At 40.8% G+C, this 27341-nt stretch overlaps 1 non-coding gene and 6 pseudogenes across 7 annotated transcripts; 5 read left to right on the plus strand and 2 right to left on the minus strand.

The window, feature by feature from the left end:
- The first annotated feature begins 6918 nt into the window (after positions 1-6918).
- Positions 6919-7149, plus strand: AT5G31909 (annotated as a pseudogene). The gene has a single exon.
- A 1527-nt stretch (positions 7150-8676) lies between these two features.
- On the minus strand, positions 8677-13230 carry AT5G31927 (annotated as a pseudogene; the record flags this gene model as incomplete). Its single annotated transcript has 1 exon — positions 8677-13230.
- A 1741-nt stretch (positions 13231-14971) lies between these two features.
- Positions 14972-17711, plus strand: AT5G31945 (annotated as a pseudogene; the record flags this gene model as incomplete). The annotated part of the gene is made up of 1 exon: positions 14972-17711.
- Positions 17712-18852: 1141 nt separating this feature from the next.
- AT5G31963 lies at positions 18853-20687 on the plus strand (annotated as a pseudogene; the record flags this gene model as incomplete). Its single annotated transcript has 1 exon — positions 18853-20687.
- A 1131-nt stretch (positions 20688-21818) lies between these two features.
- On the plus strand, positions 21819-23006 carry AT5G31981 (annotated as a pseudogene; the record flags this gene model as incomplete). Its single annotated transcript has 1 exon — positions 21819-23006.
- A 989-nt stretch (positions 23007-23995) lies between these two features.
- Positions 23996-26065, minus strand: AT5G31999 (annotated as a pseudogene; the record flags this gene model as incomplete). Its single annotated transcript has 1 exon — positions 23996-26065.
- Positions 26066-26253: 188 nt separating this feature from the next.
- On the plus strand, positions 26254-26325 carry AT5G32017. Its single transcript has one exon. It is a non-coding gene; the product is annotated as a tRNA-Asp (tRNA).
- Positions 26326-27341: the final 1016 nt, after the last annotated feature.

A 27341-nucleotide genomic window follows, 5' to 3' on the forward strand; every position in this document is an offset into this window, starting at 1 on the left:
CATATGCACTTCGGCTAAACCATCAAAGCATTGAGAAGCAAGAAGAAGCTTGGTTAGTGTTTTTGAGTGAAATATGACTAGATGTCATGTGTATGAGGGAGTATAACAACTAGAACCGCAATTAGATTTTTAAAGCCTAAGTATTGTATCCTTGTTAGAAGATACAAACACAAACACTCATACGGACTTCGTCAACACCATTAAAACTTTGAGAACCAAGAAGAAGCTTGGTTAGTGTTTTGGAGTCGAATATGACTTGATGTGATGTGTATGATTGAGTATCAGAACTTAAACCGCAAACAGATCTTAAAAGCCTAAGTAGTGTTTCCTTGTTAGAAGATACAAAGCCAAAACCTCATACGGACTTTAGTTACACCATCAATGCCTTGAGAATCAAGAAGAAGCTTAGTTAGTGTTTTGGAGTCAAATATTATTAGATGTCATGTGTATGAGTGAGTATGACAACTAGAACCATAACCGGACCATAAAATCCTAAGTATTGAATCTTTTTAAGAAGATACAAAGACAAAGACTCATACGGACTTCGGCTACACTATCAATGCTTTGAGAAGCAAAAAAGCTTGGTTAGTGTTTTGGATTCAAATATAACTTGATGTCATGTGTATGAGTGAGTATAAAGACTATAACCGCTACGGATCTTAAAAGCCTAAGTATTGTATCCATGTTAGAAGATACAAAGACAAATACTCATATGTACTTCGGGTAAACCATCAAAGCTTTGAGTAGCAAAAAGAAGCTTGGTTAGTGTTTTTGAGTGAAATATGACTAGATATCATGTGTATGAGGGAGTATAACAACTAGAACCGCAATTAGATTTTTAAAGCCTAAGTATTGTATCCTTGTTAGAAGATACAAACACAAACACTCATACGGACTTCGTCAACACCATTAAAACTTTGAGAACCAAGAAGAAGCTTGGTTAGTGTTTTGGAGTCGAATATGACTTGATGTGATGTGTATGATTGAGTATCGGAACTTAAACCGCAAACGGATCTTAAAAGCCTAAGTAGTGTTTCCTTGTTAGAAGATACAAAGCCAAAACCTCATACGGACTTTAGTTACACCATCAATGCCTTGAGAATCAAGAAGAAGCTTAGTTAGTGTTTTGGAGTCAAATATTATTAGATGTCATGTGTATGAGTGAGTATGACAACTAGAACCATAACCGGACCATAAAATCCTAAGTATTGAATCTTTTTAAGAAGATACAAAGACAAAGACTCATACGGACTTCGGCTACACTATCAATGCTTTGAGAAGCAAAAAAGCTTGGTTAGTGTTTTGGATTCTAATATAACTTGATGTCATGTGTATGAGTGAGTATAAAGACTATAACCGCTACGGATCTTAAAAGCCTAAGTATTGTATCCATGTTAGAAGATACAAAGACAAATACTCATATGTACTTCGGCTAAACCATCAAAGCATTGAGAAGCAAGAAGAAGCTTGGTTAGTGTTTTTGAGTGAAATATGACTAGATGTCATGTGTATGAGGGAGTATAACAACTAGAACCGCAATTAGATTTTTAAAGCCTAAGTATTGTATCCTTGTTAGAAGATACAAACACAAACACTCATACGGACTTCGTCAACACCATTAAAACTTTGAGAACCAAGAAGAAGCTTGGTTAGTGTTTTGGAGTCGAATATGACTTGATGTGATGTGTATGATTGAGTATCAGAACTTAAACCGCAAACGGATCTTAAAAGCCTAAGTAGTGTTTCCTTGTTAGAAGATACAAAGCCAAAACCTCATACGGACTTTAGTTACACCATCAATGCCTTGAGAATCAAGAAGAAGCTTAGTTAGTGTTTTGGAGTCAAATATTATTAGATGTCATGTGTATGAGTGAGTATGACAACTAGAACCATAACCGGACCATAAAATCCTAAGTATTGAATCTTTTTAAGAAGATACAAAGACAAAGACTCATACGGACTTCGGCTACACTATCAATGCTTTGAAAAGCAAAAAAGCTTGGTTAGTGTTTTGGATTCAAATATGACTTGATGTCATGTGTATGAGTGAGTATAAAGACTATAACCGCTACGGATCTTAAAAGCCTAAGTATTGTATCCATGTTAGAAGATACAAAGACAAATACTCATATGTACTTCGGCTAAACCATCAAAGCTTTGAGTAGCAAAAAGAAGCTTGGTTAGTGTTTTTGAGTGAAATATGACTAGATATCATGTGTATGAGGGAGTATAACAACTAGAACCGCAATTAGATTTTTAAAGCCTAAGTATTGTATCCTTGTTAGAAGATACAAACACAAACACTCATACGGACTTCGTCAACACCATTAAAACTTTGAGAACCAAGAAGAAGCTTGGTTAGTGTTTTGGAGTCGAATATGACTTGATGTGATGTGTATGATTGAGTATCGGAACTTAAACCGCAAACGGATCTTAAAAGCCTAAGTAGTGTTTCCTTGTTAGAAGATACAAAGCCAAAACCTCATACGGACTTTAGTTACACCATCAATGCCTTGAGAATCAAGAAGAAGCTTAGTTAGTGTTTTGGAGTCAAATATTATTAGATGTCATGTGTATGAGTGAGTATGACAACTAGAACCATAACCGGACCATAAAATCCTAAGTATTGAATCTTTTTAAGAAGATACAAAGACAAAGACTCATACGGACTTCGGCTACACTATCAATGCTTTGAGAAGCAAAAAAGCTTGGTTAGTGTTTTGGATTCAAATATAACTTGATGTCATGTGTATGAGTGAGTATAAAGACTATAACCGCTACGGATCTTAAAAGCCTAAGTATTGTATCCATGTTAGAAGATACAAAGACAAATACTCATATGTACTTCGGCTAAACCATCAAAGCTTTGAGTAGCAAAAAGAAGCTTGGTTAGTGTTTTTGAGTGAAATATGACTAGATGTCATGTGTATGAGGGAGTATAACAACTAGAACCGCAATTAGATTTTTAAAGCCTAAGTATTGTATCCTTGTTAGAAGATACAAACACAAACACTCATACGGACTTCGTCAACACCATTAAAACTTTGAGAACCAAGAAGAAGCTTGGTTAGTGTTTTGGAGTCGAATATGACTTGATGTGATGTGTATGATTGAGTATCAGAACTTAAACCGCAAACGGATCTTAAAAGCCTAAGTAGTGTTTCCTTGTTAGAAGATACAAAGCCAAAACCTCATACGGACTTTAGTTACACCATCAATGCCTTGAGAATCAAGAAGAAGCTTAGTTAGTGTTTTGGAGTCAAATATTATTAGATGTCATGTGTATGAGTGAGTATGACAACTAGAACCATAACCGGACCATAAAATCCTAAGTATTGAATCTTTTTAAGAAGATACAAAGACAAAGACTCATACGGACTTCGGCTACACTATCAATGCTTTGAAAAGCAAAAAAGCTTGGTTAGTGTTTTGGATTCAAATATGACTTGATGTCATGTGTATGAGTGAGTATAAAGACTATAACCGCTACGGATCTTAAAAGCCTAAGTATTGTATCCATGTTAGAAGATACAAAGACAAATACTCATATGTACTTCGGCTAAACCATCAAAGCTTTGAGTAGCAAAAAGAAGCTTGGTTAGTGTTTTTGAGTGAAATATGACTAGATGTCATATGTATGAGTGAGTATAACAACTAGAACCGCAATTAGATTTTTAAAGCCTAAGTATTGTATCCTTGTTAGAAGATACAAAGACAAACACTCATACGGACTTCGTCAACACCATCAAAACTTTAACAAGCAAGAAGAAGCTTGGTTAGTGTTTTGGAGTCGAAAATGACTTGATGTGATGTGTATGATTGAGTATAACAACTAGAACTGCAAACAGATCTTAAAAGCCTAAGTATTGTATCCTTATTAAAAGATACAAAGACAAAGACTCATATGGACTTCGGCTACACCATCAAAGCTTTGAGATGGAAGAAGAAGCTTGGTTACTGTTTTGGAGTCAAATATGACTAAATGTCATGTGTATGAGTGAGTTTAACAACTAGAACCGCAATTGGATTTTAAATGGCTAAGTATTGTATCCTTGTAAGAAGATACAAAGACAAACACTCATACGGACTTCGGCTACACCATCAAAGCTTTGAGAAGCAAGAAGAAGTTTGGTTAGTGTTTTGGAGTCGAATATGACTTGATGTGATGTGCATGATTGAGTATAAGAACTTAAACCGCAACCGGATCTTAAAAGCCTAAGTAGTGTTTCCTTGTTAGAAGATACAATGCCAAAGCCTCATACGGACTTTAGTTACACCATCAAAGCCTTGAGAATCAAGAAGAAGCTTGGTTAGTGTTTTGGAGTCAAATATTATTAGATGCCATGTATATGAGTGAGTATGACAACTAGAACCATAACCGGACCTTAAAATCCTAAGTATTGAATCTTTGTAAGAAGTTACAAAGACAAAGACTCATACGGACTTCGGCTACACTATCAATGCTTTGAGAAGCAAGAAGAAGCTTGGTTAGTGTTTTGGATTCAAATATGACTTGATGTCATGTGTATGAGTGAGTATAAAGACTATAACCGCTACGGATCTTAAAAGCTTAAGTATTGTATCCTTGTTAGAAGATACAAAGACAAATACTCATATGCACTTCGGCTAAACCATCAAAGCTTTGAGAAGCAAGAAGAAGCTTGGTTAGTGTTTTTGAGTGAAATATGAGTAGATGTCATGTGTATGTGTGAGTATAACAATTAGAAGCGCAGTTGGATTTTAAAATCCTAAGTATTGTATCCTTGTTAGAGAAAACAAAAACAAACACTCATACGGACTTCGTCAACACCATCAAAACTTTGAGAAGCAAGAAGAAGCTTGGTTAGTGTTTTGGAGTTGAAAATGACTTGATGTGATGTGTATGATTGAGTATAAGAACTTAAACCGCAACCGAAGCTTAAAAGCCTAAGTAGTGTTTCCTTTATAGAAGATACAAAGGCAAAGACTCATACGGAGTTTATCTACACCATCAAAGCTTTGAGAAGTAAGAAGAAGCTTGGTTACTGGTTTGGAGTCAAATATGACTAGATGTCATGTGTATGAGTGAGTGATAGTAGGGTTTTGTGTGTCAATTCCGTAAATGCATCTTATGTCATTGCAGCATTTAAGGTGTCAATCCAAATGGGTGTAATTGCTATCAATCAGGATATGATCAGAGAATACTAAGTCAAGCCAAGTCTAGATGATTTGAGTTATCTAACAACCTAAGTGATTATGCAAGAAACTAACTATACTAAGCAGAAATTAAAGAACATGAGTGATAAAAGCAAGAAGTAAACTACAGACCAGGAACTCTCAATGCATAAACTTAAACAATGAACTAAGTAGAGGAAAGTAAAGATGCTCGGCCGAGTATGAACATGCAGGTCGAGTAACAAAGTCGAGCAGAATAACAAAGCAGACCGAGCAGATAAACTAAACTGAACGAGTAGAAGAGTAAATAACACGAAACTCAATAAATCTAAGCGCAACAGAGCTCTTAAGAATGGGGTAATTGGTTCTAGTGGACTCCCCAATCCATTTAGCTAACTAACAAACTCAATCAAGCTATCCCTAGACAATAGATTCAGAACCAAATCAATCCACTTTCGTGACAATGATTCTCATAACTCTACCACTTCCTAATCTCAATTTTCATTGATGAAACATAGCAAAGCAGGCTTTAAACACCAATCTATTAAAGTCAATAAGCAGTCTAAACATCCAATGTCTTGGGCTAGAATCTACAAATCTCTGAAATAAGTTGGTTCAGACATTTCATCAAACACTTACTAGGTGGAGAAAGTCTGAAATCAATTTTCAATTGATCAGAAAGAAAATAGCATTAAGAACTCCTAAAACAGAACGGAATCATGCATTTATAAACTTAGCTAGCTAAAGAACAGAGGAATCCAGCTAAACCTAACCCATCCTCAAGAACTCTCAAGAACACTACTCATGAACTACGAAGAACATCATACAAAACCCAAAAAAATCATAAAACCCAGAAATCATTATAAACTTAGTATGCAATAGATCTAAGCAATATAAACAACTTTGTAGAAGAAAATAATTGCCAAAACTTAAAGATTCAACAGGAAATTAAAGGAACATATTTAGGGTTTTCACAAAAGAAGCTAGAACAAAAGGAATAAGAGAGGAATCTCCATTAGGTAAAGGGAAGGGGTCTATTTATAGCAAATACTAGGTTGCCCTAATTCGCTAGAAGACAAAATAAGAAAGTCGGCGCAGCACCACTCGGGTCTAGGCCGAGTAGAAAAGTCGAGCAGCTTCCCTTGGTCACATCACTCGGCTCTAGGCCGAGTAGCTTGGTCGAGTAGGTGCGAATCTTCAAGATTCAATTTTTCTTCACACAAATCCTCAAAAATGGCTCCTGCTGCACATTCTGTTGTCACTGTTGCACTGCTAAAACTTCTGATGCACCACTCGACCTTATCCCGTGCTTAGATCTCGAGCATAGCTTCATTTCTTTGCGTGACATCTCTTTGGCTTGATCACTCGACCACATCCCGAGTATTGACCACGAGCTCAACTTCTTAGTTCCAAAAACTCTCAAAATAGGTCCAAAAGCACCTGTTTCACCTGTAAAACACTCCAAATGCAAATATGCTATGCAATGCAATGCAAAATGTGAAAAGGAAGGAAAATGGACTAAGAATGCATGAAAAGAGGCATGAAACTAAGCTAAATGCATGAAAAACAAGGGCTTAAAAAGGTTAAAATCTAGTGTTATCAACACCCCCAAACTTAGCTCTTTGCTTGTCCTCAAGCAACAAATAGAGCTAGGCTAGGAGTGAGGTTTGAAAGTGGGGATTCAGAGCCAAAATATGCATGTAAAATAATTAGTCTCAATGTCCATGTTGCTAGTTCTAGAGTGCTAGGTTGAATGATCTCTACTTAAAAACTTTAGCCATCTTCTTCACAACACAACCTAACCTTTAACTCGGATTTCGGTGAGTCCTCGAAATAAAAATCGGATGATGTCAGAAAGAATTTTTATCCAAACATTAATTGGTCGTGTCTTAGCAGACGATATATATATAGGTTCCCGATGTGTCGCCTTTCGAAATCAAGATCTTGGGATTGGACTTGTCAATCGATTAATAACCTTTGGAACACAATCAATATCCAAGATGTACTCCGACTAGTCTATTCAAGCATTCAAATCAGCATATTCCCTTTAACATTCATTAAGCAAGAACAATGGATCATACTACACAATGCATATTAAACTCATTTGGCTAAGCGTAAAGGGTCAAGAGACAAAAATGGTCCCTTAAAGAATAGGCTTTAGTAACAAGGGATCTCTCAAGAATGATTAAGCTTTAGTATAACGCTAAAGGTAAGTCCCAAGTTATGCATACAAAGATAAGATCCCATCTACCCAAAGTATAATCAATGAAGACCTAATGGCAATCCCATCTCCCATCCCAATTAAGAACTTAACTCTACCCTTTTGCATTCATGATCTTTTAAACTCTTTCTTAACCCATTCTTTTCTTTTTCTCTTAACTCTAGGAGAAGCTTTTCTTTTCTCTTTGATACTTCTAGCGGGTTTTGCTTTCTTTAGTACTAAGGTTCTGTTTTTAATCTCTATTAAGCTTAGGGCTTTTTACCCTTCTTCATTAGCTAACAATAATCCAATCTCTTTCTTTAACAATCTCAAACCCGTTACTAGACTTTTTCTAACTTTTTTAGGTTACTTCTCCTAGAATCCTTTTCCCCTTTCTTGTAAACAATGAATTCAACCCTTTTTCTCTCTTTTAAACTTTTCCCAACCCATAGAATAAGTACCCACCTAGTCCTATCCAGTCCGGATAACGCGAACTAGAACTACATGAGATACTATCTTTGTCGTTACAAACCTAACACTTTCTACCAAGCTTAATCGAAATAAGACCTCGCAAACACTCACAAGTGATACATTGCTTGAAAGAAGGCTTAGGTTAGGGTGTGGGGAAACTGCTCTAAAGATGAGAGTCAGCTATTTGGATCAACAAGAGTGGTGAAATGAATAAGAAGATCCAAAGATTTTAAGGGTAACCATGAGTTTAACAAGAAATGCATAGTATGATAATTACAAGTCAAATTATGGTTCAAATTGATAGGGAATAGCATCAAATCGCAGCGAGTTCCGACTAAGGAAGGTCAAGCATATGAATTCAAAAGATGGTGCGGTTTTACTTCAAGTTCAATCGGTTAAGCACTAGACAACTAACAACAAGGGCATTGAAACTATCTAGTGAACATTGCAAATTTACAAGGCTATGATAATCATTATCCCCTATGCAAGTGCAAAATGCAACAACCTATATGATAATATTCTAAAAACAGCCCTAATAATGCAAATGTAAACTACATGACACTCTATTTTTTTGGAATCATTTTCGGAAATTTTTAAATTTTTATGGGTTTTCTATGCCTTAGATGATGCAAAAATTTGAATAAGAAAACATGAAACAAAATTAGATACATCTTGAACTCTCTCCTAAACTTAAATTACACTGTCCCTTGTGTAATAAAAATTCAAAGAAGAATTCAAGAGAAATAACCACACAAAGCAAGAAATAAAAGAAATGCAATGATATATACAATGAAAAGGAGTGATACCTCAACATTTAGACGAAGAGGTTCTGCACAAACTCGTCCAGGCGGTCTTGTGTGTACTCAGGATCACGGTGGAGGTGTTGGGGTTGTACTCGGTTGACCCGTCGAGCATGTAGCCCGAGTAGTACTCCTCCCGGCTTGGGTCAGCTTTCAGAACCAACTGGTTCACTAGACCGGGTGGGCGCCTGTTAAAAAGGGCGGCCTGAGAAGGTGGAGCTCCTCCCGAGCTCGTAATTTGAGGCTCTTGGCGGGTCAAAACGAGCGTCCCTTTGTTGTGCCACACTCGTTGAGTTACATCTCCTGAACTCGGGTGGAGGTGGTGGCGATCTCTGCCTTCTTTGCAGCTCCTGAATTTGAACCGCCATGCCGTCCATTGCTCTCTTCATCTTTCTCACCTTCTTCTTTAACCTATGAACATCTTTCTCTGAAACTTGCCCAAACCCTTGAGCATTCCCAACTTCTTGTGAACTTGACCGGGATCTGTCTCTTGATCGGACTTAGCATAGTTTTCAAAGAAAAACTGCTCCGCTGCAGCTTCACACGAATCTTCTTGTTCATCAAACTGTTCAGCTCGACTGAACTCAGCTTGTTCATACTCGGCCTGCTGAAAGTCACTCGACCGAGTATAATCTTCCTGCTCACCTTCTTCTTCATTGAACTCTGCTCTTTCTTCTTGAGACTCACTTCCTATGCTCGGCTCTGCTTGTAGAGGTGCAAGGACATTGACTAAGATCGATTGAGGAGGATAAAAGTCAATGTTGTTCCCAATCCTAACTGTGGTGAACTTCTTGCAACGGAGTGCTAGCCTAGAGAGACCTAGCGTGTAGTGCTTGAACTTGAAATAGAGTTGATCAGCTGGGGCAGATCTATCAAAATAGCATTTCCTCTTCAAGTACTCCATATCAATATAGGTTGTTGTGTGAGTGGGGGTGTGAAGAGGAACTCCAGCGGCTATTAGGATGGGCGTGATCACTCCTCCAGCACATAAGCTTCCTCCATAGCCGGATTGGTGGATACCGGTTGCATATTCTCTAAAACCAATCAAGTGATCAATCAACACCACCGAAAGGGATGTATCAGCCCTATCCCCTTCCATCTCTATCCCATTCCTTGTGCGCCCCAAAATGAAGCATAAGGTGAGATCAAGCAACTTCAGTTCTCCCTCTCTCATTAACATGGTCGGTTGTCTTCTTTGGGAAGAAGGCACTTGCAATGCAAAGGTGGAGATACCTTAGCACCGGGCTCCTTATCAACGAACTCTTGGCCCTAGATTACTTGTAGGGGAGTGGACCGGCGATTGTCAACCATAGATCTAGGAGCTCGTCCTTGCTGAAGTTTTGGCGGATCCCATACTTGGTGGAGAACTTGAAAACAGCATCCAACTGCCTAATAGAAAGGGAGTATTGAATCCCAAACACCATGAATGTGATATAGCCAACTCCCTTATGCAGTTCTCTCTCCCTTTCTTCAGCATAGAAATGAAGCTTCAAAGTGGCTAGGAATTGGCAGCTCTCAGTTTGGTATCCTTCACACTTGTAGGAGAAGAAGGTCTCCAACTTGGCCATCTCCATGAGGTAGTCAACATCCCTACATATCCCCAAAGCTTGCATGGTAGGTTTATGGGGATATCTTGTCCCCTCAAAACTCAGCTCCATGAGATACTGGTAGTGCTCTTCAATGGTAGGCTCTTTCTTTCTCCTTGGGTGGTTTCTTCTTCTCCTTGTAAGAACTATCGGGACCTCTTCATCAATTTGCACATCTTCCTCAGATGCGTCCTTCTCTAGCATGGACTCCTCCTCTATTGCAGCCGACTCGGACTCCCAAACCCTCTTGCCTCTTGCAATTTCCTCTCGAGCAGCCGTAGAACGAGCCATAGAGGACTCCAAGGCCATACTCGGCCATTGTACTCGGCCTGTCATCCGAGTAAAACCTGGACTCGCAGCTTCCTGATTCCTTGACTGATCCTTCTCATTAATCATCTCAAACCTTCTTGCCACAACTCGAGCAGAGGCTCTCCTTCTTGATTCTTCGGGATTCATAATCTTGGGATGATTTACTACAGGTAGTCACCAAAAAATAACTAAAGGTAGGTCAAAGTAGAAGAGAAATTGATGTTTAAGGATGAACAAAGGGTGTAAGAGAGGTTTTGAAAAGGTTTGTATGGAGAGAAAACAAGAGATTTTGGCAAAGTTTCTCGGAATTCTAGAGAAGTGAGAGTGAAAACTTGAAATGTTTGGAGAGAAGAAGTAAAATTCAAAATTTTTGAGCAAAGAGAGAGTGTAAGAGACTTAGCTTGTTGAGTGTGGTTTTATAGACCAGAAGATTTGATCCTAGCCCTATAAACACCTTAGATCTTCACCGTTCATTTGGTCAAGGGCACATGTTTCACTATTTGCAGAAGAATCTTTGAAGGGCTTTGGGGAGCAGGATTTGGTTGGTGGGGCCGAGCAAATTCAAATTCAAATTTGAATTTGAATTGTGTTGACCTCGCACGTGTGAACTCGGCTGACATACTCGACACGCGTGTCGAGTACAGTGTTGGGCCTGATGGGCTTCTTTTCTGACTCGTCTTCGGGCCGAGTGCTGCATCTTCTTGGGCCTTTGAACAGTGAGGCCCATACTCGACCATAGGCCGAGTGGTATGGGCCGAGTGCTATTCAATCTTGGGCTTTTGGTCAATTGAAGCCCACACTCGGCCTGTAGCCGAGTGGTACGGTCGAGTGTGGCCTGAAATTCCTTATAAGTCTTTTTTTTTTCCTGAAACACTTAAACAAAAACATCAAAAATAACAAGAAAGCAATATATACAAGAATAGACATGGGACTTCCTCCCAAGTGAGCTTGTTTAAAGTCACTAAGCTTGACTCTCACTATGTTTATGTAGAGAAAAGATTGAGGAGAGGAACTGAGAAGTCCTCATCCTCATTTGCTGAATCCTCAAAGTCTGAATCTCTTTGCAACAGACAAAGGCATCAAACTAACCGAGGCTCCCAAATCACAAAGACTATTGTTGAACACTAAGGGTCCTAGCGAACAAGGTAGAGTGCAGAAACCTAGATCACCTAGCTTCTTTGATATCACCTTCCTTTGAATGATAGCACTGCACTCAAAACTCAATTCAACTATTTGCTGAGCTTCTTGGGGTCTTTCCATGATCACTTCCTTGGGAGTATCAACCAAGGGTATCTTCTCTTCTAACTCTTTGATACACTTGATGAACATCATCTTGTGTTTCTGGAAGATCCTTTCATTAACCTGTGCAATCCTTTCTGGAAAGTATGGTTTAGGTTCATAGCGAGGTGGAATAGGGATTGGGTTGCTCGGGTCATGTGCTCGTTCGACAAGCCGAGCAAAGAAGTCGAGTTCAATCTCCTGTCTTGATTTTGGTCTCAAAACCTCCCCTTCTTGAATCCCACTGTCCGCAGTGGCAGAAGTATTAACTATGGTGATAGTATGGGCATACTCCTTTGGATTTTGAACAGATTTTCCAGGAAGTTGTCCGGGGTGCTTAGGAGCTGAAGTAGAAGCAATGTATCCCTCCATGGTCTTGACTCTAGTGTTAAGAGCATCTATCTTTATATTCAGGTCGTTATAAGAGCAATCAATCCTGGTGGTGAGTTCAGCTAGCTTCTTATCCATGGTCATGGAGCATGAGGCATGTCCTTGCACAAGCTGATGAAGTAGATTCTTCATCTCTGAGTCTTGTGCTGAAGTTTGCTGTAGTTGCTGGGTGAAGCCTGGAGGTCCAAAGTTCTGCTTTTGATTGTAGCCTTGGTTATAGGGTACAAAGGGCTTAGCTTGAGGTGGTTGGTTCTGTGGGGGGTAGACTTGATCTTGTGGGTTTGCCACATTGTTGCTTCTGTAAGAGAGATTAGGATGAGGGGGTTTGTAGTTGTTGAATCCCTTGTTGTAGCCACCTTGATTCTGTAGGTAGCTCACCTCCTCAAGAGTAAGATTCTCCCCTTCTTGGAGTTGTGTAAGCTCTTCTTCTGTAATGTAGTGGACATTTCTTTGTTGAGCAAGCACCAATTTGTCAATCTTATCATTGAGAGCTTTGATCTTCTTCTTGTGCCTGTCCTCAGAATCGCTAGTGCCTCTGTTAGTGCGATCATAGTCCTCATTGTAATTCCCATCAGATTGTGCTAGGTTTTCAACAAGTTCCCAACCTTCAGCTACATCCTTGTTGAGAAAGTTACCATTGGAAGCAGTATCCAAGAGCATCCGGATCTTGGGTAAGGCACCTCGGAATAGAGTACTGAGGAGGGAGGCCTTCTTGAATCCGTGGTGCGGGCACTGAGTGGTATATCCTTTGAAACGCTCCCATGCTTCAGCGAATGATTCTGAATTCTTCTGATTGAATCCCGAAATCTCATTTTTCAGTCTAGCCGTTCTTGAGTTAGAAAAGAACTTGGCTAGGAAAGCTTTCTTGCAATCATCCCAAGTGTCTACCGAGTTGATAAGTGTGTATTTTGCATGTTTTGAGCATCCATTTGTCATCACTTTAGCATCATATCATCACTGTTTTATACCATTTCACATCATTTGTCATCACTTTGCATGTTTAGGATAGTTTTGCATGCATGTTGCATATTTCCGTTGATTTCAGGTGATTTGGAGCTGTTGACGAGCTATCTAGAAGAAGCGGACCTGATCGTGACAAACCACTCGACCCAGAGGTCGAGTAGGAGCTTCAAGACCTCAAGAGACCACTCGACCCCCAGGTCGAGCAGAGGACATCACCACTTCACTTCACCACTCGACCACGAGGTCGAGTGCCCTCGTCTCCATCACTCGATCACTTCACTCGACCATGAGGTCGAGTGTCTTCACCTTCACTGCCAGACCACTACTCGACCACATCACTCTGCCTAGAGGTCGAGTACCTCCATCACACCACTCGACTGCATACTCGATGACAAGCTTCAGAGCCTTCTTCATTCCGCACTCAACTAGACACTCGAGCACAAGGAAGAAAAGAAGATTCCAGCTATTCACTTGACCTCTCACTCGACCACCTAGGTCGAGTACAATTCTTAACCCGTCCAAATACTTCGTCGTTTTGAGTATTAGGGTTTCGGGATATTTGGCTATAAGTAGCATGTACTTCTCATTTTCGCAGAAAATAAGTTTTTACCTAGTTTTATTTCCGCAGACCTTGTGTTCTAGACTTTTTGTAATCCGGATTTCTCTTTATCTATTCAGTATTCAGCTTTGGTTCTTGATTTTCGTTTATTGTTGTTCATTCTGTTATCACACTACTGTTACACTGTTGTTATCATGTCTTCAACCTGTTCAACGTTTATGCTTTCTGTTATGATGTCTGAGTAGTGAATAGGTTTCTTAGGATGGGTTAGAGTAGTGTAGAATTCTCAGTATGCTAGGTGATTGAGTATTGATTGATAGATCCCTTCTGGATTAGTTGTTCTTAATGCATATTGCTTTCTGATCAACTGGAATTTGAGCCCAGACATTTCCGCGCCCAAAAGGTGTTCGATGAAATGTCTGAACCACTAATTCCATAGATTCGTGACCCTGTACCAAGGTATTGGTTGCAGGGAGCGTTTTGGCTTTAACTTGTTGATTCGTAATGCTTGTTAGGTTAGCTCTCGTCAATGGTGATTGAGTCTGGGACTAGGTTAGCTTGAGAGTCTCTGTTGCGGTGGCACTTAGATTTGGTTAATGAACTTGTTGTCTAGGGTTAATTTATTGAGCATGTCAATCACCTGTAAACTGAGGAAACGAAACTACTCAATTATCCCATCCTTAGGAATTCTTTATCTGATTGATTTTATTGTTTACTCTACTACTGTTTACTGCATCCTGTCATCTGTTGCTTAGTTTCTGCAATTCTTTACTGTTACTCGATCTGATACTCGACCACCCAGTTGTCTAGCAACAGACTGTGCAGTCGAGTATCCCTGTTTCATTTCCTGTCTGTTACTCGACCTGTCACTCGACCTCACCCAGAGCTCTGCAAAGAGCTGTGTTGGTCGAGTGTTTTACTGTTTCTGTTTGATTTTCTGTTTTCTGCATGTTCACTTAGGACTGCTGGAACACACCAAAACCTGTTATGCTTGGCTTGACTTAGTGACTTCTGATCACATCTTGATTGTTAGCATCACACCCATTTGGATTGACAACCTAAAATACTACAATGACAAGATTGGTGTTTTAGGATAATTGACTAAAAACCTATTATCAATTTGGCGCCGTTGCCAATTGGGTGTTTGTTTGTTACATTTAAGATTTCAGACTTGCTTAGATCAAGTTCTTTTTCAATTTTCTTTTTAGTTACTAACTGTGTTTTTCTTGTTGTCTTCTTGATCCAGGTACACCTCTGCTGTATGCGAACTCGATCAACAGGCAACCAGAACCTCCTTTTCAACGACAACATCAACCGCACAGCCCGCAAAATCAGAAAAAGGAGAACCACAGTCAACACTGTACCTCAGCAACCACTAGTTATGGCTGAAGAACAGAATCAACAAAATGGCCTTACCAACATTGGTGCTGGAGATGCACCACGTGATCACCGTCAGAGGAAGGGAATCGCACCTCCTGCTATCCAGAATAACAACTTCGAGATTAATAGTGGTCTCATCTCGATGATTCAGGGGAACAAATTCCATGGTTTGCCAATGGAAGATCCACTCGACTACCTTGATGAATTCGATAGGCGCTGCAACCTAACGAATATCAATGGTGTTAGTGAAGACGGATTCAAGCTCCGTTTGTTCCCATTCTCCTTGGGCGACAAAGCACATATCTGGGAGAAGAATCTGCCCCATGACTCAATCACCACCTGGGATGATTGTAAGAAGGCTTTTCTGTCAAAGTTCTTCTCCAATGCTAGAACTGCAAGACTCAGAAATGAGATTTCTGGTTTCTCACAGAAGACTGGTGAAAGCTTCTGTGAAGCATGGGAGCGTTTCAAGGGTTACACCAACCAATGCCCTCATCATGGCTTTACTAAAGCCTCTCTTCTCAGCACTCTTTACAGAGGAGTCCTACCACGCATCAGAATGCTTCTGGATACCGCCAGCAATGGGAATTTCCAGAACAAGGATGTTGAAGAAGGCTGGGAATTGGTTGAGAACTTGGCTCAATCAGATGGCAATTACAACGAGGACTGTGATAGGACCGTCAGAGGAACAGCTGACTCTGATGACAAACACAGGAAGGAGATCAAAGCGCTGAATAACAAGCTGGACAGAATTCTTCTTAGCCATCATAAGCATGTACTCTTCCTTGTTGATGACGAGCAGTATGAAGTCCAAGATGGGGAGGGTAACCAGTTGGAAGAAATAAGCTACATCAACAACAACCAGGGTGGCTACAAAGGATACAACAACTTCAAAACCAACAATCCCAACCTCTCCTACCGCAGCACCAACGTTGCTAATCCTCAGGATCAGGTGTACCCTCCACAGCAACAACAAGGCCAGAACAAACATTTTGTTCCCTACAACCAAGGTTTCATTCCTAAGCAGCAATTCCAGGGGAACTACCAGCAACCACCACCACCTGGGTTTGCACCTCAGCAAAACCAAGGTCCTGCTGCTCGTGATGCTGAAATGAAACAGATGGTCCAGCAGCTGCTACAGGGACAAGCATCTAGCTCAATGGAAATGGCTAAGAAATTATCTGAATTGCACCATAAGCTGGACTGCAGCTACAATGACCTGAATGCCAAAGTGGAGGCATTGAATACCAAAGTCAGATACTTGGAAGGCCAATCAGCATCTACCTCTGCACCAAAAGTTACAGGACTTCCAGGGAAGTCCATATAGAATCCAAAAGAGTATGCAACCGCTCACGCCATCACCATCTGCCAGGATCGAGAACTGTCAACGCGACCTAACCCTGATTTCATCACTGAGGACAGTGATGTTCAAGAAGGGGAGGCTTCTACTCAGGTTGAAGTCTCTGTTGTTGAATTCAACCATTCCGCTGGTTCTCGCCATCTCACTCAATCCATCTCGGAAGAGAAGGGCCGCCATAATCGAGAGAATGGTAAAACGATTCAAACCTACTTCACTACCCTCACGTGCTCTTCCGTGGATATTCAGGAAAGCATGGATGGAGAGATACAAGTCTATTGCAGCGAAGCAGTTGGACGAGATTGAAGCAGTGATGCCACTAATGGAAGTTCTTAACCTGATTCCTGATCCTCACAAAGATGTGAGAAATTTGATACTGGAAAGGATCAAGATGTATCACGATTCGGATGATGAAAGTGATGCCACTCCATCTCGAGCTGCTGATAAGAGGATTGTTCAAGAGAAGTTAGAAGATCCTGGATCTTTCACTCTACCATGTTCCATTGGGGAATTTGCTTTCAGCGATTGTCTGTGCGATCTCGGAGCCTCTGTTAGCTTGATGCCACTCTCTGTGGCAAAAAGATTAGAGTTCATTCAATATAAATCTTGTGACCTGACTTTGATCCTTGCGGATAGGTCTTCTAGAAAACCGTTCGGCATGCTGAAAGACCTACCAGTCATGATTAATGGCGTAGAAGTGCCTACAGACTTCGTGGTGCTGGATATGGAAGTAGAGCATAAGGATCCCTTAATACTGGGAAGACCCTTTTTAGCGTCAGTGGGAGCAGTGATAGATGTCAGGGAAGGGAAAATAAGTCTCAACCTTGGAAAGCATATCAAGTTGCAGTTTGACATCAACAAAACTCCACAAGGGTCAACCGAAGATGGAAGAACCTCAGGAAATGATAGAGCGATCTCAGGAGAAGGATATGAGACTGAAAGAGTGAAAGAACTTAGAAAGAAGTCTGATAAGCAGAATGAAACTATAGAGAAGCTGGCCCACACCATTGAGGAACTTAGGAGTAAGCTGAATCAGATGCAGAAGGAAGCTCAACCTAAAGGCGGGATTAACACTATCCCGAGAAAAGAATTCACTTCAAGATGGTCTCAAGATACAGATTATCCTCCAGAAGAGAAGGAAGCCTATTTTGAAGAAAGGGGGATTGAGTATTTTGCTGCAGACCTCTCCAGGGAGGACGCTGAATATGATGATGGTATCAGAGAGGATTATGCTGACCCTCTCTACAGTTCATTTTCTTCTTGATAAGTGTGAGGAGTCAAGCTAGAGACTTAAAACAAGCTCACTTGGGAGGAAGTCCCATGACTATCCTTGTAAATAATTTTTACCTTCTTGATATTTTTGATTTGTTTTAGTTGTGTTTGTGGTTTTCAGAGACAAGAGAACAACGCGGAGATAGAGTAAAAATTCAAAACTTTTACTCTATAGAAGACCTGGAGATCGAGTGTACAGCCCGTTGGAGTACAAAATTTTGAAAATCTTCTGTTGCACCTGGAGACTTTGCACTCGAGTACATTGGTCGAGTATGTGTGATGTTTAAAACCCAAAAAAATTTTAAATCATCATTTTACTCGACCAACAGAAGCTACAGAGACTTGCAGAAATTTCCTACAGTTTAGAGTAGGTTTTCTGCAAAATTTTCTCAATCAACAGTGTGTGGACCACGCGCTGAGGATAAGCTGGAGAGAGAATCTAAAATTCAACCTAGACCACTCATTTTGAAGCGCTACTCGACCACTCCAAATCCACTCGACCTTCCTCTTTTCATTTCACCGCCGACACTCTAATCTCCCTACTCCACAAATCGCCGTCCAAACAGCTACTCGACCTCTGATAATTTCACTCGACCACCTTGCCGCCGTCACTAGCTCATTCCCTCCGTCACCCGACCAAACCACTTCACACGATTCCTTCTGTATACTCGACCAATTCATCCACATTAACCGCCGTCTCTTTCATAAAAAATCGCTCGACCTCGCTTCCCGGTCTCGTAGAGGCACTCGACTGATGCCGTCCTAGCCGACTTCAAGAACTCACTCGACCTCGTGAAAGCACTCGACCCCTGCAAAATTCTACTCGGCTTCTTGTTCGTGAATTCAGTAGAGCCTTCCAACTTCAGAGAAGCTACTCGACTACTAGCTTTCACGATTCACTCTATCTCCACGATTCACTCGACCGGCTGTAGCATTCCAACTCGACCTCTGAGAAGATACTCGATTCAATTCATCTAAGCTCAGGAACAGCTCAGGTTACTCGAGTACAGAATTGTACTCGACCAATTCAATCTGTTTCATTGCCTATTGACAATAATTTTGGTTTCATTGCTATCTTTGAGACTAACCTATTGACATTTGAGCCTTGAGTTCTAAATCCCTACAGGAGAATCATGAGCAATTACAGTGGCAGTTCTTCCGTTGATCCTGACTACAACATGGATGAGACAGAATCGTCATCTTCAAGGCCAGAGAGAGAACAGAGAGAATACGAAAGTTTCAGAAGGAAAGCTGAGATAGCCCGAGGAAAGAGAGCGATGACAGAGAGGTATGAGCTTATAGACGAAGATCTGGAAGACGAGTACATGCCTGAACAGACTCGCAGAGCTACCAAACTTCTGCACAAGCCCGACATATTGCCTGCTGAGGAATATGTTAGGCTTTTCAAGCTGAATGAGTTCTGTAGCACGAGGTATCCTTGCTCGACCTCACTTGCACAACTCGAATTGTTGGAAGATGTTCAGCACCTGTACCAAAGTTGTCATCTGGACACTCTGATGGCTTATCCGTATGTAGCATATGAAGATGAGACAATACAATTCCTCTCCACACTGCAAGTAGAGCTCTACCAAGGTATGACCTCTGATGAGTATGATTGTGAAGGATTGGGATTCTTGCGATTTTCTGTGAATGGTCATGAGTATAGGTTATCAATCAAGCGATTGGAAGGATTGTTTGGCTTCCCCAGTGGAACGGGATCTAAGCCAAAGTATGAAAGAGAAGAGCTGAAAGACTTGTGGATCACCATTGGCAGCTCTGTAGCAATCAGATACGCAGCCCTGTCATCAGGTACTTCCAGCGTTCTGTAGCCAACGTACTCTACTCCCGAGAGATTACAGGGACTGTCACTAACTCTGATATGGAGATGATCGCAATGGCCCTCAAGGGAACTCTTCGCCAAACTAAGAATGGTATGCCCCTCCAGGGTGAAATCAATGACACACCCCTAGCTGTACTTCTTCTGATCCATTTGTGTGGATACAAGAGTTGGGCTGTCACCAATAACCGCAAGAGAGCACGAGGCGCTCTGTGCATAGGTGGCGTTGTGACACCGATTCTGATAGCTTGTGGAGTCCCACTCATTTCTGCTGGACTCGAGCCGCGAGCAATGGATATCGAGCACCTACGTCACTGCGAATTCCTGGAGTTTGCAATGGTTGACGATCTCCACAGGTTCAGGTTTGAGCACTCTATAGACAGGAGAGCTAACATCCTTCTCCCTAGCCCTGAGGTCACACGGATAATAGAGGGAGATAACATTGATTTTAGGCCTGAGATTGGACGCCTCTACTATGAGAACGTTCCGCCATTGGATGAGGATGATCTTCTTGAAGAAGCTGCCTCGAATGGGATGGATGAAGATAGGGGAGTGAAGTTCGACACTAGCATGTATCACTTTGCTGAACATGTACCTCCAGCGAGGCAGAGCAAGAGCTTGACTGAAGCTCATAAGAATAACAGTAAATTGCAGAAGTGGTGCAAGAAGCAGGACAAGCTGATCGCCAAGTGTTTCAAGCTTTTGACAGATAAGCTGAGTTGCTCTTCCTCCACCACTGCTATTCCACAGGTACAGTGTCCTATGGAGATGCCATCGAGGAGAATTAATGCACCTGCGCACAGGCCTGAGCTTAGCGAGCAGAGAGTCCCACATGTCCAGGCTAGGCATTCGTCATTCGAATCCCGGGAACACAAGAGAAGAAGGAAGGCTACACTCACTCGATCTAGCAGCAGATCACGCCTCATTCACTCGAGGAGATCACTCGACCGCGGTACTGGCCGCAGCAGAAGGAGAGAGGTCGAGTTTCCTCAGAGCGGTGCTGGCCGCCACAGAGCTGATGAGGTCGAGTACCCATCTGCTGGAGCTGATACAGAACAAGGAGGTTCGTCTATGGCCTGGGAGCAATCACAGGCAGCCATTGACAAGCAACTACGTTCATTCTTCGACTGAGGTAAGTGCCTCACTTCACCATTGTATTATACCGCCTCTCTTCCAAGTTTATTCACACAGTGGACTGTGTGATTTAAGTTTGGGGGAGGGCTCAGGAAGTGTGTGTTGCATTGTGTATATTTTTTAGTGTTGCATTGAAAATTTTCAGAAAATGATTTCACAAAAAAAAAGAGTGTTCATGTAGTTGCATCACATTTAGGATCGAGTCTAGAGTGTTTCATTTAGGATTGTTGCATATGCATAGGGGATGATGATGAGATAGCCTTGTAAGCATTTTGATTCACCGGATAAACTCAGTGCCCTCGTTGCTAGTTGTCTGTTGCATAGTCAATGAATTTGAAAAAAAAAAAAAAACTGAACCATGCCTAGATTGCTCTACTCGACCACACTGTCATGATCTGATACCATTCCCTATCAATTTGAACCTGAATCTGATCTTTAATTATCATGTCTGCATCAAATTTGAACTCATGGATACCGTAAAATACTTGGATTTTCTTATTCATTTTGATCACTCTTTTTAATCCAAGTAGCTGACTCTCCTTATTAGAGCAGTTAACCCAAACCCAAACCTAGACTTTCTTTCAAGCCCTATATAACTTGTGAGTGTTTGTGAGGTCTTATTCCGATTAAGCTTGGTAGAAAGTGTTAGGTTCGTAACGACAGAGATAGTGTCTCATGTAGTTCTAGTTCGCATTTTTCGAACTAGATAGGACTAGGTGGGCGCTTATACTTTGGGTTGGGATGTGTTTAAAAGAAAAAAAAAAGGGGTTGATTCAATGATAAGAAAAGGTAGAAGACTCTAGGTGAAGTAAGCTAAAGAAGCAGAAAAAGTCTAATAAAGGTTTTGGGATTTGTAAAGAAAAGAAAGAGTTCTTGTTAGCTATTGGAGATGGGCAAAAGCCCTTGGCTTTAAAATGTTAAAAACAGGAACCTTAGTTGTTAAAGAAATCCAAATCCGCTAGATGTAACAAAGTGTTGAGAAAGCTTCTCCTAGAGTTAAGAGAAAAGAAAAGAATGATTAGAAAAAGGGCTTAAAAGATTCATGAATGCAAAGGGTAGAGTTTAGTTCTTGTATTGGGATTGGAGATGGGATTACCATTAGTGCTTCATTTGATGTACTCTGGGTAGATGGGATCTTATCTCTGTAGGCATAGCTTGGGACTTACCTTTAGCATTCTACTAAAGCTTAATCATTTTTTGAGAGATCCCCTGTTACTGAAGCCTATTCTGTAAGGGACCATCTTTGTCTCTTGACCTTTTACCTTAACTAATGATGCATTGCTTGATTCACGTTCCAGAACTAATGAATGTTAAAGGAATTGGTAGATTTGAAAACTTATGTAGGTCGAGCATATGAGTCGGATTGATTGATTGATGAGGCATGGCTAACGTTTTTAAGTAGAATTCGATCTTGCAGCTTAGAACTTTCAACTTGGACATTGATTTCATCTGGTTTATCTAGTGCTTTGGCTCTGAGTCCCCGCTTTCAAACCTCACCTCCAGCTTGTTCTTGATTGTTTGCTTGAGGGCAAGCAAAGACTAAGTTTGGGAGAGTTGCTAAGTGTGTATTTTGCATGTTTTGAGCATCCATTTGTCATCACTTTAGCATCATATCATCACTGTTTTATACCATTTCACATCATTTGTCATCACTTTGCATGTTTAGGATAGTTTTGCATGCATGTTGCATATTTGCGTTGATTTCATGTGATTTGGAGCTGTTGACGAGCTATCTGGAAGAAGCGGACCTGATCGTGACAAACCACTCGACCCAGAGGTCGAGTAGGAGCTTCAAGACCTCAAGAGACCACTCGACCCCCAGGTCGAGCAGAGGACATCACCACTTCACTTCACCACTCGACCATGAGGTCGAGTGCCCTCGTCTCCATCACTCGATCACTTCACTCGACCATGAGGTCAAGTGTCTTCACCTTCACTGCCAGACCACTACTCGACCACATCACTCTGCCTAGAGGTCGAGTACCTCCATCACACCACTCGACTGCATACTCGATGACAAGCTTCAGAGCCTTCTTCATTCCGCACTCAACCAGACACTCGAGCACAAGGAAGAAAAGAAGACTCCAGCTATTCACTCGACCTCTCACTCGACCACCTGGGTCGAGTACAGTTCTTAACCCGTCCAAATACTTCGTCGTTTTGAGTATTAGGGTTTCGGGATATGTGGCTATAAGTAGCATATACTTCTCATTTTCGTAGAAAAGAAGTTTTTACCTAGTTTTATTTCCGCAGACCTTGTGTTCTAGACTTTTTGTAATCCGGATTTCTCTTTATCTATTCAGTATTCAGCTTTGGTTCTTGATTTTCGTTTACTGTTGTTCATTCTGTTATCACACTACTGTTACACTGTTGTTATCATGTCTTCAACCTGTTCAACGTTTATGCTTTCTGTTATGATGTCTGAGTAGTGAATAGGTTTCTGAGGATGGGTTAGAGTAGTGTAGAATTCTCAGTATGCTAGGTGATTGAGTATTGATTGATAGATCCCTTCTGGATTAGTTGTTCTTAATGCCTATTGCTTTCTGATCAACTGGAATTTGAGCCCAGATATTTCCGCGCCCAAAAGGTATTCGATGAAATGTCTGAACCACTAATTCCAGAGATTCGTGACCCTGTACCAAGGTATTGGTTGCAGGGAGCGTTTTGGCTTTAACTTGTTGATTCGTAATGCCTGTTAGGTTAGCTTTCGTCAATGGTGATTGAGTCTGGGACTAGGTTAGCTTGAGAGTCTCTGTTGCGGTGGCACTTAGATTTGGTTAATGAACTTGTTGTCTAGGGTTAATTTATTGAGCATGTCAATCACCTGTAAACTGAGGAAACGAAACTACTCAATTATCCCATCCTTAGAAATTCTTTATCTGATTGATTTTATTGTTTACTCTACTACTGTTTACTGCATCCTGTCATCTGTTGCTTAGTTTCTGCAATTCTTTACTGTTACTCGATCTGATACTCGACCACCCAGTTGTCTAGCAACAGACTATGCAGTCGAGTATCCCTGTTTCATTTCCTGTCTGTTACTCGACCTGTCACTCGACCTCACCCAGAGCTCTGCAAAGAGCTGTGTTGGTCAAGTGTTTTACTGTTTCTGTTTGATTTTCTGTTTTCTGCATGTTCACTTAGGACTGCTAGAACACACCAAAACCTGTTATGCTTGGCTTGACTTAGTGACTTCTGATCACATCTTGATTGTTAGCATCACACCCATTTGGATTGACAACCTAAAATACTACAATGACATGATTGGTGTTTTAGGATAATTGACTAAAAACCTATTATCAAGAGTCAACGGGCAAAGTCTTTTCCCAAAGATGAGCTTTATCTCCAAGTGAGAAAGGGAATAACCTGAGCTTGAAGCTGTCTTCACTAACTCCATTGATCTTAGTGAGACTACAACGTCTATCAAAGTTATCAAGATGATCCAATGGGTCCTCCATTGGCAGTCCATGAAACTTGTTTGATTGTAGGATTTTTACTCAATTAATCCCTAAAACACTATCCTGTCGTTGTAGTATTTTAGGATGTCAATCCAATCCGGTGTGATGCAAACAGATGAGAAATGATCAGAAAGCTCTAAGTCAAGCCAAGCAGAAAGTTGGTTGGTTCTAACAGTCCTAGTATACAATAACAGAAATGAAATGAAACTAAAAGCAGAAATGGCAATAGCAGGCAAGTAAATGACAAAGCATAAATGATAACATGCAATCAAATGGATAAATGATTCCTAAGGATGGGGTAATCGAACAGTGTGGTCTACTTAATCTATTCAGGCGGTTGACAAAACTTCACAGAAGCTATCCCTAGACAACAAGTTCAACAACAGATTAATTCACTCCTGTGATAGAAATCCTCAAGCAAAGCTAGACACTGACCTAAATCCCTTTAGCGATCTCTAACTAAGCAGGCATTATCGAATCAACATGTTAAAGTCAATACCCTCTCTACAGCCAATCCCTTGGGGTAGAGTCAGATATCTCTGGAATTAATAGGATCCAACGCCCATTAAACGCCTTCTGAGCGCTGGACGTCTGGACTCATACTCCACATTAGCTAGTGAAACAAGCAATAAGCGCAACTAATCCAGAAGGGATTCTAGAATTCTAAACTCAACCGCCTAAAACGACCAAGTAAACCACAACTATTCTATCCCATCCTCAGAAATACAGTTCATTACTCCGACATAATCAAAGACAATAACAAGGCAACAATTGAAAACATGATAACAGAAATGACGAAAGACTAAAACAAAAACTGAATATCAAATACTTGAAAGCGAAACTACAAAGTCGCAGGAGAAACACTGCGGCTATCAAAGTTGCGAAAATGTAAAAGCGAGATAATAATGGATAATAGCGGATGCCCTAGGGAAAACCCTAAGAGGCAGTTTATATAAGCGAGAAATAAAACAAATAAGGAAACTAAATATATAGCGAATCTTCACGTCATGATCCTGCGACCGAATATGTCATTGGCATCTGACGGGCTGAAATGAGCTTCCTAGTGATCGAGTATGTCATTGATCAAACTGGGCTTCAGGGGCTCCGTCTTGCGATCGAGTGAGATGCAGTGAAGTCGAGATTGAATGGTCCAGCGACCCTGTGATCGAGTGCGATCGAGTGGATGTCATGAGGTGGTGATCGAGTGGTTTCTTCGACTTCTCTTCTCTTCTTTGTTCTCAGCTTGTCTGGTTGAGTGCAGAATGAGCAGATAGGCTTCCTGGTGATCGAGTGGTTCCGATGGGGTGATTCCTCCGGCTTCGCGATTGAGTGAAACTGAGCTGCTTGCTTCTCCGGGGTTGCGATAGAGTGATTTGCCCTGGCAGGGCTCCGAGGCTGCGATAGAGTACTTTTGCTGAAGGCGTCATTGGGCATTCTGACTTCATGTTCTGTTTTTCCTCTGTTTGAACTCCAAAAGCATCCAAAGTACCTGAAAACAACCAAATATGCCATGCACATGCAATCCTAATGCAAAATCGTCCTAAGTATGTAAAACACACTAAAACGACTCCTAATGAGATGAAATGTGGATGAAACAATGACAAACTGGTGAAGAATGGATGCCTAAATCATGTAAATTATAGACATATCATTGTTGCTCTGAATCATGGAGATAAGACTACTCTTGATCTCAAAGTTGTTATTCTGAATAGGAGGTGGGACACTACCAGCTCTCTGATGGTGGTTTCTAGGTGCATCACCAGCACCTATGTTGCCTGGCAACTCATTAGCATTCACCTCATTAGCCATCACTACTGGGTTTGAAGTGACTTGTTGTTCTCTAAGTTCACGCTGAATCCTGTTGATGTCGTCTCTGTATCGCAGGAGATTACGAGAACCTTGTGAACAAGTTTGCATACGTTTTGATCATATTCGGTTGATGTACTCGACGTGCTAGTCGAGTATGAGTACCTGCGAGACAAAAACAAGCAAATGAAGAAACAAGTGAGTAACCAGAAAAAAAGAAATAGAACTTGATCTTAATAACTTAGAAATCCTAAATGTAACAAGAAAAACACCCAAATGGCAACGGCGCCAAATTGATAGTCGTTATAGTATAGTGGTAAGTATTCCCGCCTGTCATGCGGGTGACCCGGGTTCAATCCCCGGCAACGGCGCCAAATTGATAGTAGGGTTTTGTGTGTCAATTCCCTAAATGCATCTTCTGTCATTGCAACATTTAAGGTGTCAATCCAAATGGGTGTAATTGCTATCAATCAGGATATGATTTGAGAATACTAAGTCAAGCAAAGTCTAGATGATTTGAGTTATCTAACAACCTAAGAGATTATGCAAGAAACTAACTATACTAAGCAGAAATTAAAGAACATGAGTGATAAAAGCAAGAAGTAAACTACAGACCAGGAACTCTCAATGCATAAACTTAAACAATGAACTAAGTAGAGGAATGTAAAGATGCTCGGCCAAGTATGAACATGCAGGTCGAGTAAACAGGTCGAGTAACAAAGTCGAGCAGACTAACAAAGCGAAGCGAGCAGATAAACTAAACTGAACGAGTAGAAGAGTAAATAACACGAAACTCAATAAATCTAAGCGCAACAGAGCTCTTAAGAATGGGGTAATTGGTTCTAGTGGACTCCTCAATCCATTTAGCTAACTAACAAACTCAATCAAGCTATTCCTAGATAATAGATTCAGAACCAAATCAATCCACTTTCGTGACAATGATTCTCATAACTCTACCACTTCCTAATCTCAATTTTCATTGATGAAACATAGCAAAGCAGGCTTTAAACACCAATCTATTAAAGTCAATAAGCAGTCTAAACATCCAATGTCTTGGGCTAGAATCTACAAATCTCTGAAATAAGTTGGTTCAGACATTTCATCAAACACTTATTAGGTGGAGAAAGTCTGAAATCAATTTTCAATTGATCAGAAAGAAAATAGCATTAAGAACTCCTAAAACAGAACGGAATCATGCATTTATAAACTTAGCTAGCTAAAGAACAGAAGAATCCAACTAAACCTAACACATCCTCAAGAACTCTAAAGAACACTACTCATGAACTATGAAGAACATCATACAAAACCCAGAAAAATCATAAAACCCATAAATCATTATAAACTTAGTATGCAATAGATCTAAGCAAGATAAACAACTTTGTAAAAG

Source organism: Arabidopsis thaliana, chromosome 5 (assembly GCF_000001735.4).
Source record: "Arabidopsis thaliana chromosome 5, partial sequence".
In the NCBI taxonomy this organism is placed as follows: Eukaryota; Viridiplantae; Streptophyta; class Magnoliopsida; order Brassicales; family Brassicaceae; genus Arabidopsis; species Arabidopsis thaliana.